The sequence below is a fragment of the Mytilus galloprovincialis genome, chromosome 1 (assembly GCF_965363235.1).
Source record: "Mytilus galloprovincialis chromosome 1, xbMytGall1.hap1.1, whole genome shotgun sequence".
In the NCBI taxonomy this organism is placed as follows: Eukaryota; Metazoa; Mollusca; class Bivalvia; order Mytilida; family Mytilidae; genus Mytilus; species Mytilus galloprovincialis.
The window spans coordinates 66,248,358-66,261,230 of NC_134838.1; positions in this window are offsets into that span (position 1 = coordinate 66,248,358).

The following is a 12,873-nucleotide window of genomic DNA, read 5'->3' on the forward strand; positions in this document are numbered from 1 at the left end:
TAGTAAAAGTGAATATACATTGTATATTGTATAAAACAATGATTTAAGTTGATTCAACTACTATTCTGGACAAAGAAAGATAACTCCAATTGAAATCCAATTGGAATTTCTTGCTATTGCACAATATTGTGCAATTAGATATTTCTTGCTATTGTCCAATACTGTGCAATTGAAAATATTTGCTATTGCACAATACTGTGCAATTGAAGATTTCTTGCTATTGCACAATACTGTGCAATTGAAGATTTCTTGCTATTGCTGAATACTGTGCAATTGAAAATTTCTTGCTATTGCACAATACTTAATATAATAATTTTGGATCCTGATTTGGACCAACTTGAAAACTGGGCCCATAATCAAAAATCTAAGTACATGTTTAGATTCAGCATATCAAAGAGGCCCAAGAATTCAATTTTTGTTAAAATCAAACTTAGTTTAATTTTGGACCCTTTGGACTTTAATGTAGACCAATTTTAAAACGGGACCAACAATTAAGAATCTACATACACAGTTAGATTTGGCATATCAAAGAACCCAATTATTCAATTTTTGATGAAATCAAACAAAGTTTAATTTTGGACCCCGATTTGGACCAACTTGAAAACCGGGCCAATAATCAAAAATCTAAGTACATTTTTAGATTCAGCATATCAAAGAACCCCAAGGATTCAATTTTTGTTAAAATCAAACTAAGTTTAATTTTGGACCCTTTGGACCTTAATGTAGACCAATTTGAAAACGGGACCAAAAATTAAGAATCTACATACACAGTTAGATTCGGCATATCAAAGAACCCCAATTATTCAATTTTTGATGAAATCAAACAAAGTTTAATTTTGGACCCTTTGGGCCCTTTATTCCTATCCTGTTGGGACCAAAACTCCCAAAATCAATACCAACCTTCCTTTTATGGTCATAAACCTTGTGTTTAAATTTCATACATTTCTATTTACTTATACTAAACAAGTTATGGTGCGAAAACCAAGAAAAATGCTTATTTGGGTCCCTTTTTGGCCCCTTATTCCTAAACTGTTGGGACCTCAACTCCCAAAATCAATACCAACCTTCCTTTTGTGGTCGTGAACATTGTGTTTAAATTTCATTGATTTCTATTAACTTAAACTAAAGTTATAGTGCGAAAACCAAGAAAATGCTTATTTGGGCCCTTTTTGGCCCCTAATTCCTAAAATGTTGGGACCAAAACTCCCAAAATCAATACCAACCTTCCTTTTGTGGTCATAAACCTTGTGTTAAAATTTCATAGATTTCTATTCAGTTTTACTAAAGTTAGAGTGCGAAAACTAAAAGTATTCGGACGACGCAGACGACGACGACGACGACGACGACGACGACGCAGACGACGACGCCAACGTGATAGCAATATACGACGAAAATTTTTTCAAATTTTGCGGTCGTATAAAAATCAAATATCTAAATACATGGTTAGATTTCATTTTTTTGTTGAAATCAAATAAAGTTGATTTTGGACCCCAATTTGGACCAAAAATCTAAATATCTGTTTAGATTCATCATATTAATGAACCCCAAGAATCTATTTTTTTTGTTAAAATCAAACTAAGTTTTATTTTGGACCCTTTTGACCTTAATAAAGACCAATTTGAAAACGGTACCCAAAATTAAAAATCTAACTCGGTTTATAGATTCTGCATATCAAAGAACCTCATTAATTCAATTTTTGATGAAATCCAACAAAGTTTAAGTTTGGACCCTTTGGGCCTCATATGGACCAAATTCCAAAAACTTAATACACGGTTAGTTTCTGCATATTTAAGAACTTTAAGAATTCAAGAATAAAACCCCATTGAAATTGGTCAAGAAAAAAACAATTTATACACAGTATTAGCAAGGTATTGTTTTGGCCCCTTCAAGGTCACTATTAAATTCCTACACAGTTTGGGCCATATAACCCCCAAAATCAATCCCAACCTTCCATTTTTGGAATGGAACCCAGTGGTGCAATTTCAGAAAGATCCATACACTTACACACAAGTTATTGTCTGGAAACTAGATAACTTCTTATTTTGACCGCTTTTGGGCACCTTGTTCCTAAACTGTTGGAAACATAATCCCAAAAATCAATATGCAAACCTTGTGTTTAAATTTCATCAAGATCCGTTTACTCAAATTGAAGTTATTGTCCAGAAACTAATTGTCTTCGGACGACGCTGACGACGACGACGACGACGACGTGATTCCATTATACGAACGCAAAAAATGTTTGCGGTCGTATAAAAATGGCAACATAAAATACCTTTTTAGTTTATACAAGTCAGTTATATAAGGTGTTGGTATAAACTAGGAAATGTATGAAAATAATTTGTCCTTTAAAAATAAAACACCTGACACTTATTCAAAAGCAGCAAAAAATCATCTAAACAATATGCCACTTTCAATTTAGTTATAAATATCAACTAATTTGTTGATTAATTTGATGATCTATATATAGATATTATGAAAGTTGGGAATTTTCCATGATCTATCTATAGATATTATGAAAGTTGGGAATTTTCAATGATCTATATATAGATATTATGAAAGTTGGATATTTTCCATGATTGATCTTGAATTAATTCAAATTAATCTTGTTTAAACAATGATTAAATACATTATCCTATGATGTTTAGTTCTTTGTGCAATATAAAAATGGTATTACAGATATTATTTAGTCTTCATAAAAATCTGACAGAAAATAAAAGCAATAGATGTTCTACGGTATATGAAAAAGGGGGAGACTATTAAAGTATGGTATTTTATCTTTTTAGCGAACAATAAAATGGTTTTAATTATTTGAAAAGTATAAAATGTACACTAACCTTTAAACATATCAAGTAACACATTGATCCTGTTGACAGAAAAGAATTTCCACTTTCGGTTTCGGTGTATCCTAGGTTATTTCTCGATTCTGTATTCTGTTGGTGTCCCTCTTGACACTTGATCGTCGCTCAAACAACGAAAACGTCACGCGTGTATTAAAAAAGACTTCTTGTTTGTGCTAATTGCACTTGTACCAAAATAGTTGGCAAAATAAGTCAAAACGAAACAAAACACTTCTAAAACTCCCCAAACAAACTTGAGTTGTCGTTCTTTTATTCAGTTCAGTTCAGTTCAGTTTCTTGTATATTCCTCCATTAACTGTGGAGCACTACCCATAAGGTAGAATTGTACATAACAGCTTTATATGGATCTTTAAAAAAACCATAAGGAAACATATAAACTCATTTACAGATAAATTAACAAAGGCAATATTATTATTAATTCCTAGGATAGTGATTACAGTTTAAACCATAAAATTTATAAATAATCATAAAGAGGTTATTAAGAAAAGGTTAAGCCGGAAAGAACTAAATATATTTACAAGAAAATTTTTCTTCCACTCTGTGTACATATATGTGTGTTGAAAATACTTGGCCTGATTTAATTAACCAAGGTCCAACTTATTACTTTTGTCAATTTAAAACATTCTTATTCTTATTCTTTGGTTTTTTTTTGTATGAATTGCTATAAAAATTAATAATATTCAGACCTAGAACTGAACAGGGTGTGATATAAAGCAAACCCGGAAATATTCCGATCGGTACGTAATTGTAAAAATAATGACCGTCATTCAATCGTTTCAAACACTCATTGCAATCGTAACTACTCGGCCATTCTCGCTATGCAATACAATAACTTATTTCTTCGTGCAACCAGAAAGGCCGAGTAGTTCCGATTGACACTCATTGGAATCAGATATTTGGTATCGCCCAATGTAAATGGTATGGGCCAATGCTTTATAGTATAAAACCTGATGCGCTGTCAGAAAATGCCTATCAGTCAAGGTCGTTAAAAACTTCCATATATATAAAATGCATATCAATCCAGTCACGTCTCAGTCATTACAGCTGAACGGACGTGCTGGGTCAGCTCTCCTTTACCCGCTATCTTCGATGAGGGTTTACAGTTAGATGATCAACGACTTACTACTTTAGATGACAGAAACCAATCCAACGCCGTACAGTAGACGTAGTAGTAGGCGTACCCGCGTTAACATGCACTCCAAAACAACCCATTGTATCATGGGGTAGTGTTATGCCGATTAACGTCCGAGGGCTGTATCCTAGGTGTTAGATGATTGACCTTCATTTCACTGCCTCACGGCTTTGGTCCTGATAACGCTTCCTGTCATCTTTAGCACTACGTCCAAGACTCATCTACCAGTACTGCATCATCGAGGTTAGCGGGCTGCCAAGCTGACCAAACTGGCCATGGAAGCAGCCGTTGTGAAGAAATAACAACAAAAATAGTAAACAAACCAAAAAGAACTCACAAAACCAAGATGGCGACCTCCTAAATGGCCACCACCACCTGTTCCTGACCGATGTCGGCAAAAAATATTTTAACGCTCACCAATCGCCTTCGGGCACCGAGCCGACCGTGCGAGGGCTGTATAGCCAGTCAAGGTCGTTAAAAACTTCCATTTGTTGAAAATGCAACCGACAGTGCGAGGGTGCATATCAAGTAAAGGTCGCTGAACACTTCCAGTTAAAATGCAGTGGTAGATCCAGGGTTCCCGGGGTTGGATTCTCCCTTTTTTTGACGATCCATCCATTTGAATGGGGACATATCCTTGGTAAGGACCCTCCCTTTTGAAAAAGGCTCGATCCGCCTCTTAAATTGGACGCTTAGTAGATTGTCAAGGCGTCTAGAAGAGGCAAAAAGGTTATGATTTACCCTTCATAATAAATTAAATAGATTTCGATAAGAATCTATCTGCGCGCCTGAATAAATTTGCAGGAGTATATAAGTTAGTTAAAACCTATTTATTTATAGTGAAATGGGAAACAAGTCTTGCAACTAATATTAATCCCTTTCCACTTTGCGGGTGCGAGTGCTGCCTTGTAGCGGCACTAGCCGGTTCTTTTTCGAAATCTACAACGGTGACTTAAACGTGCAAGATATATGGCTCTCTTAAACACGGGTCAGCCATGTATCGTCCCCTTCCGACGGACTTGTTTCATCGTTTCCTCAGGACCATACTCGCAATAGGTGTCAAGGGAGAGCCGAAAATTCATACATAAAGAGTATATAAGTTGAACATACGCACCAGGTAATATGCATATACTACTGTGTGGTTATAGTAAAAAGGTAAATAAGTGTACAAGTAACACATATACCAGAGAGTGCATTTGTTAAGCAATACACAGACGGAACAGACCAGATAGTGCACAGGATAGCAGTGCATACGTAGAATATATCAAAATTTTGATAGTGCACATGTTAGCACTGAATGCTGCTTGACACATAAGGATTGCGCAAACTACACGTCCCACACATTCCTAGTGGTTGACAGAGACCAAATTAACAAGTTAAAGATCTAAGAAACTGTGCATCTTCCAATATCCAGGGGTAAACTCTGGTACGATACCTAAAGGTCACTAAACCGAGTATTTGACATAATTTTGGTGGTAGCGGGGGAATATTTGTAAGTGCACCGATGATTCATTAAACATGGACTATTTACAAGAGCATAAAAGTATGTTAGAGGAAGAAGTTAAGCAAAAGATGGAGAAGCTGTGACAAACTCAAAATATTGGGCATTTAACACTATAACACTCTACCCCAAAAGAGCAACTTAGAAATTCTGGTATTATTCAGACGAGGCACACGGATTCCAGCGATATCACAGAGCACACAGTTCAAACACAGCTTGAACAAGGTGGTGATGCTTTTAAGTTGTTTAAACCTTACGTAAGTGAGCATGACGGGGGTCCGTTCTAACCAAGTGCAACACAGCACAACTAGCGTCGCGCCCGGGACCAGTAGCGGTGGAGAATTCTCCTATCTTAAGATATAACAAAAGGAAATTCAAGAACAAGGAAAAGGAACACATGTCTGGAATAAACAAGTTGCTTTCTTTAAAAAAAAAAGAAAAGCAATACATGAACCTAAGACTGCTGACTGCAGGGTCACCAAAAGATTGTTGCTGAAATTGTGTTTGCTTTTGAATTGAAATAATTGACTGTGAATAGAAGAAACCAGTTGAAAGTATATATTTATAGCTTCTATTAGAATAGTTATTTTAAAGCTCGACTATCATATTTATTACTTGGTAATGTACATATTTTCCCGATTATAACCCTTTGGCAAATCCCAATTTCTACTAACCGGATGACTTATGCAAATTGCACAAACCTATCGCAATATGAATTTTTAGCACTCAGTTTGCTTTATAATCTTGAATTCTGGATGCATTTATTTTATCTATCATATCTTTATATTTTGTTTCCTACATGAATGCCTTTATATTCTTAACTCGTATTTGAAACTGTCTTTACTCATGGTAGATGTTGTATGTGGTGAAACCTGTGACATGCAATTAACTGGGACCTCTTATGAAGAGACTTATTTTGGTCTCATAAAACATCTCAAATTTTCAGGATTTCTTGATTTTACTTAAATCAATTCAAACATTCTACAGGGAAACTTAGTTTTGCCGAAGAATTTCTTAATTCAGAAGTTTATGAATACTTGTGCACACTTTTAAAATAACCAATTTATATTAAAAGGTATGTAGATATAAAAAGATACCAGAATTAAAATGATGTTCGCCAGACACGAGTTAAGTCTACAAAAAAAAATCCATCAGTGACGCTCGAATGAAAAAAGTTAAAAGGCTAAAAAAATTACAAAGTTACGGAATCTATTCCTTGGGTAGACAATCCTTAGCTTTTCGAAAAGGTCAAAGTCTATCATAGGACAGTGACTCAAAAAAGAAACAAAAGGAAACAACTCGAGGTCAGAATACCGTTAGTAATGATGAAAGTCATATATAAAGCTCTTTCTGCCGTGTCCTGAATTTAGATAACAAAAACGAAAATAAGCTTTCACGAGTGAATTTAATTGAATTGCATGCAAGTAGTATTTTAGCGCACGAAATAGTAAATAGAAAGCATCTCACTGATACTCAGGAGAAGAATACGCATTTGCGTCAGCACATATCTTAATCTAAAAGATGAATTTGAATGTCAAACGGCCTTCATTAAATGTTTTGACTCCGGATTCATTGACATTTTATCCGGAATTTTTGAGAACGCAAACCGATAGTGTGCTTTTGAAATGTGATCTGTAATGTGAATGAATCAAGACGTGTAGGATAGTTGGTCAACACAATAAATACAATTTTCAAAACCGTACCATAGTACAAATATGTAGATGCTATAACTATTAAAACAAACAAACAAAAATTGAATTCAAATTTTATAATAAACTAACGTTCCTGTTAGTATTTTTTTTTAACATATATAATATCAATAAACACGAACGTCAAGTATTTACGGTTGGACATTTTATTTATCGAATGAATCTATTTTTAAATTCTAACATTCCACTATGTGAATATATTACTATACAACATATAAACAAAGACTTCTAAATTCATACTAAAACAGTATAAAATAATCTACATTATGGTTGTAATTAAATTTTGTTGTGATTATTGTAAATTATTTTTACGGTTGTTGTGAGTTTAAAATCATGCTTTATGAATTGAAAACACTCAAGTATTTTTATTCACGACCGTTTAAAATTTAAATATTAATTTTAATAAATTTATCTTACTTTCCGTTTCATGGATATATTACAATACAAAAAAATAATTAATAATTACTCATAAAACTTAAATACTAAAATGGTATGAAATAATTAACGTAGAAATATAATGATTATTGTTTATAAACAATTTTTTTGTATGATGCAAGAATTTATTTAGATTTAATTTTTATGTTTATTCCTTTACAAATGAATATTTAAAAATACCAAAGCAGAGTATCTTGTCCTATAAAATACTTATTTCTTAATTGCAACTCTGAAAATATTCTGATTTCAATCATTGTTAGTTTCTTCAGAAACATGAATACAGTATATATTTTGTATATATTTCTTTGATTCCTCTTGAATTAAATACTTTTGATAAGAATATTATCTTTCTCTTTTCCGATCTAATATTAATATTTTAACCAGAATGTTCTCTCCCGTAAGTCTATGATGAAATACACAGTATCCCGTGGTTAAATCTTCAAACATAATTAGTTTACATGTTATCCAGACAACAGACAATACCACGTTATAATTGACCCAGTGTACAGTGGTCGTTTTAAAACAAATATAATTGCGTCGTCAAGGGCCATCAAGGGACCATATCAAAGACGTAGATAACAACCTGTTAAGACCTGTATAAATGATAGAAAACTTTCGAGACGTTCCGAGAATTTTATTCTGACTTACGGCTGAGAGATATCGAGTGGCCCATAGACACATCCAAAACTCGGGGTTCATGCAAAAAAAACAGAAAGGGAATCAAACTAGCCAATTATGCTGGGTCTTGCGAATGGGCTATTCAATAGTTCGAAAAAGGAAAAGATGCCAAACTCAATCAAGTGGTTCAAACTATTATGTTAACAAACGGAACTGAACAAAACGAAAATAGGAGAATTTCTTATTTTTGGATTGAATAAAAGGAATACTTTTCAGAGGCAGTAGTAACGGATCTTGCTATAGAATGTATAATTGGTTTATATTTTCTCAAGAAAAAAGATGTCTGATTAATTCAAAAGAACAAAATATGGTTTGTCATAACCAGAACCAGAAGATTCCACTGAACTTCACTGGACAGCTTGGTTGTTATAGAGTGCAAGAAGCTTTTGTCGGAGGACACATTACCGAATATCCGTCAACAAAGAATGAAGTAGGATTAGGAATAATTGAACCCTGTGACAAATTCATAGCAAAGGATAGCGCCTTAATAGAGAGAACTTAAGTGAAAGCCTCAGCAACCGTACCACTGCGATTTATAATTGTATTAGTTCATGTAGTGAAAATGATTAGAGCTGGGACAATTATAGGAAATATTAGCCCCATCTAGGATGTGATAATCGACAAAAAAAATATCAGGATCTCAGTATTGAGTTACAAAACTTACTGTTTGGCTTTATAACTATTTTGATCTGAGCGTCACTGTTGAGTCTTATGTAGAAGAAACATGCGTCTTGCGTATTAAATTATAATCCTGGTACTTTTGATAGCTTTTTACTGAGTAATTGCAGGCAAAAACAAAACCAAGGAGTCGAAAAGCTCCTAAATGATACAAGGATCTTTTTGCAGCACCTGACAGGGACTTAGGTAGAACTACTTTGGTTCTCTACCTTAATAGACCTGTGATCGGGATACTGGCAGATGAAAATGGAATAGAAAGATTGTCAAAACTTCATTTGCTGTCAGACGAAACTGTTTCATTTTTGATAGATCTATTCAGTCTAACCTGTGCACCAGCAATCTTCTAAATGTTGATGGAAAGGGCATTTGCGGCTGTACACTGGAGTATGGATCCTCATTGTTCTTCAACTTTGTACTTGTTTGGCTTTATAAATATTTTGATATGAGCGTCACTGATGAGTCTAATGTAGAAGAAACGCGCGTCTGTCATACTAATTTATAATCCTGGTACCTTTGATAACTATATATGTCTAGCTTGTAATTGTAGTTGGAAAGTCATTTGAAGAGACACTCAAGAATCTTTGATTGGTTTTGATCGGCTGAAGGTGTTGGTCTAAAGCATAAGCCCCAAAAGTGTACAATATTTGCAAAGAAAGTTAACTTTCTTGGGCATGTCGCCATTGCTGAAGGGTAACCACATACTGATAAAAGATAAAGAACATCAACTATTGGCCCATTCAAGTTAATGCCAGCGAATTACGTTAAATCCTGGGTCTTTGTGGTTATTTTGCAAAAATCACCAAATGTCTACATCAACAAAACTGAAAAAGGACTAAAGTACTTATAGATAGAAGAATGTCAGGAAGCATCTTCGCTAGCCAAGGGTTACGATCCACTCCCGCTCTCTTCACCCTTGGCGGATTGAGATAAAATTTCGGAGACACAAGGTAAGGATTTTTATTGGTTACAGTAGAAACTCGCTGCGTCCAATCAAAAAGCGCCTATAAAATGATCACGTGTAGATGTAGAAAGTGTTTGTAAACAATGGCCACGTGTTTATTGCGCAACAAGTCTACATCACTTAACATACGACTATATTTAGTGACAACTGGAATGTTTTAATCAACTAATAGAAGTTCCTGTGTATGTTTCATGCAAAAATGCATGAATGTTGACGTATATTTTCGTTTCCGGCTTTACCAAGTGTGTTGAATCTAGAGGCTACAGTGTTTTTACTTCCAAATTGAAGAGTTCAAGTGCTACCATTGGTCAAGAATAATGTATTCGGAATGGGCGTGACTTTAATCATCCGATAGATGGCGCAACATTGATATCACAAATGTTAGCTCAATCTGCCAAGGGTGAAGAGAGCGGGAGTGGATCGTAACCCTTGGCTAGCGAAGATGGTCAGGAAGCTTTTGAAGCCTAGAAAGGAAAGCAGAAAGTGAAAAAAATAAACAAACACTTGAATTGCATTTGTTCACTTAGTTACTACCTTTAACTCACAGAGCCTTGAAATTTAGATACAATCTTATTCTAGTAAAAATGATGATTATTATATATTTTTAATCTATAACTGAAATTAAATAGACCTAGAAGAAAGAGTTATTGAGATGGGGTCTAAACTAAAATACTCACGAAACAAAGCTACATTTACCATGACAATGCCCTGTAAACCGTTTCATTTAGACTTTTAAATTTTGGATAAATGTTTTAAATTGTTTTAAAACAAATATGAGAATTTGAGTCAAATCGATGAACATGAATTTGACAGCTAGTGCCCCTTTAGATAAACTTATCTAAAAGGTCACCAATTGAACATTGTAAGTTAATCTTAAAATACTGGGTTTTTTTTGTATGAATATTGATTTTGTTATCAGTAAATTAAAATCAAACTAACTACAGTAACTGTAAATTCAGAAATTTTTGTGATGTTTTAATATTGCGAAAAATGGAGCAGGGTTATAATCACAATAATTCAAATTCACATTTTGAATTTTTTTTTATGATCTAAATGGATCTTTCTCAAATCGCCAAAAAAATAGCATTGATAAATGCACACAATAATTTCTGAATTTACAGTCTAATTTTATACACATATGCACATTCATAGCTGGAAAATCTGTCGATCCCTGTATCCTGACATTGTAAACCAGGTGCTCCGCAGGGCGCAGCTTTATACGACCGCAGAGGTCGAACCCTGAACAGTTGGGGCAAGTATGGACAAAACATTCAAGCATGATACAGCTCTGAAGTTGGATTGTGATCAAATTTTTGACATTACATGGGTTTTTTTTACACAAAACAAATGCCAAAATTTTACAAATCAATTAAAGATTTCTTCTTCAAACTTTTTAAATCTAAAATTAAATAGTTGACACAGCATAGGTTTCTGACACAGAATGAATGTGGTCTAATGAACTTAAAAGGTTTTTTTTGCCTGTCTAATGAACTTAAAAGGTTTTTTTTGCCTTTGAGCAATTCACTTTGCTGTTGAATATTAATCCTCTCAAAAAAATGTTTGAAGAAATTTTCTTTTTATTTATGAAATCTGAAATGAGAAAAATTTAACCCCCCCCCCCTTTTTTTTCACATCCCCGTTTCCCTTTTTCAAAACTGATATCAATTCAAATTTCTAATGGAGATTGCAACAATAACTACTCATTTAAATAAATCATAAAATATTAAGATGTAAAAAAACTGCTTGTTATCACTGAATGGTAAAGATTATTTAAATTTATCAGTTGGTAGTAAAAAGTGTATATACATTGTATATTGTATATAACAAAGATTTAAGTTGATTCTGGACAAAGAAAGATAACTCCAATTAAAAAAAATTCTTGCTATTGCACAATATTGTGCAATAGGATATTTCTTGCTTACTATTCTGGACAAAGAAAGATAACTCTAATTAAAAAAAATTTTGCTATTTCACAATATTTTGCAATTAGATATTTCTTGCCATTGCACAATACTGTGCAATTGAAAAGACTTGCTATTGCACAATACTTAATATAATAATTTTAGATCCTGATTTGGACCAACTTGAAAACTGGGCCCATAATCAAAAATCTAAGTACATGTTTAGATTCAGCATATCAAAGAGGCCCAAGAATTCAATTTTTGTTAAAATCAAACTTAGTTTAATTTTGGACCCTTTGGACTTTAATGTAGAATTTGAAATTTGAAAACAGGACCAAAAATGAAGAATCTACATACACAGTTAGATTTGGCATATCAAAGAACCCCAAGGATTCAATTTTTGATGAAATCAAACAAAGTTTAATTTTGGACCCTTTGGACCTTAATGTAGACCAATTTGAAAACTGGACCAAAAAACTTCAATAATCAAGAATCTAAGTACATTTTTAGATTCAACATATCAAAGAACCCAACCGATTCATTTTTTGTCAAAATCAAACTAAGTTTAATTTTGGACCCTTTGGACCTTAATGTAGACCAATTTGAAAACGGGACCAAAAGTTGAGAATCTACATATACAGTTAGATTCGGCATATCAAAGAACCCCAATTATTCAATTTTGATGAAATCAAACAAAGTTTAATTTTGGGCCCTTTGGGCCCCTTTTTCCTAAACTATTGGGACCAAAACTCCCAAAATCAATACCAACCTTCCTTTGATGGTCATAAGCCTTGTGTTTAAATTTCATAGATTTGTATTTACTTATACTAACGTTATGGTGCGAAAACCAAGAAAAATGCTTATTTGGGTCCCTTTTTGGCCCCTAATTCCTAAACTGTTGGGTCCTAAACTCCCAAAATCAATACCAACCTTCCTTTTGTGGTCATAAACATTGTGTTTAAATTTCATAGATTTCTATTTACTTAAACTAAAGTTATTGTGCAAAAACCAAGAAAAATG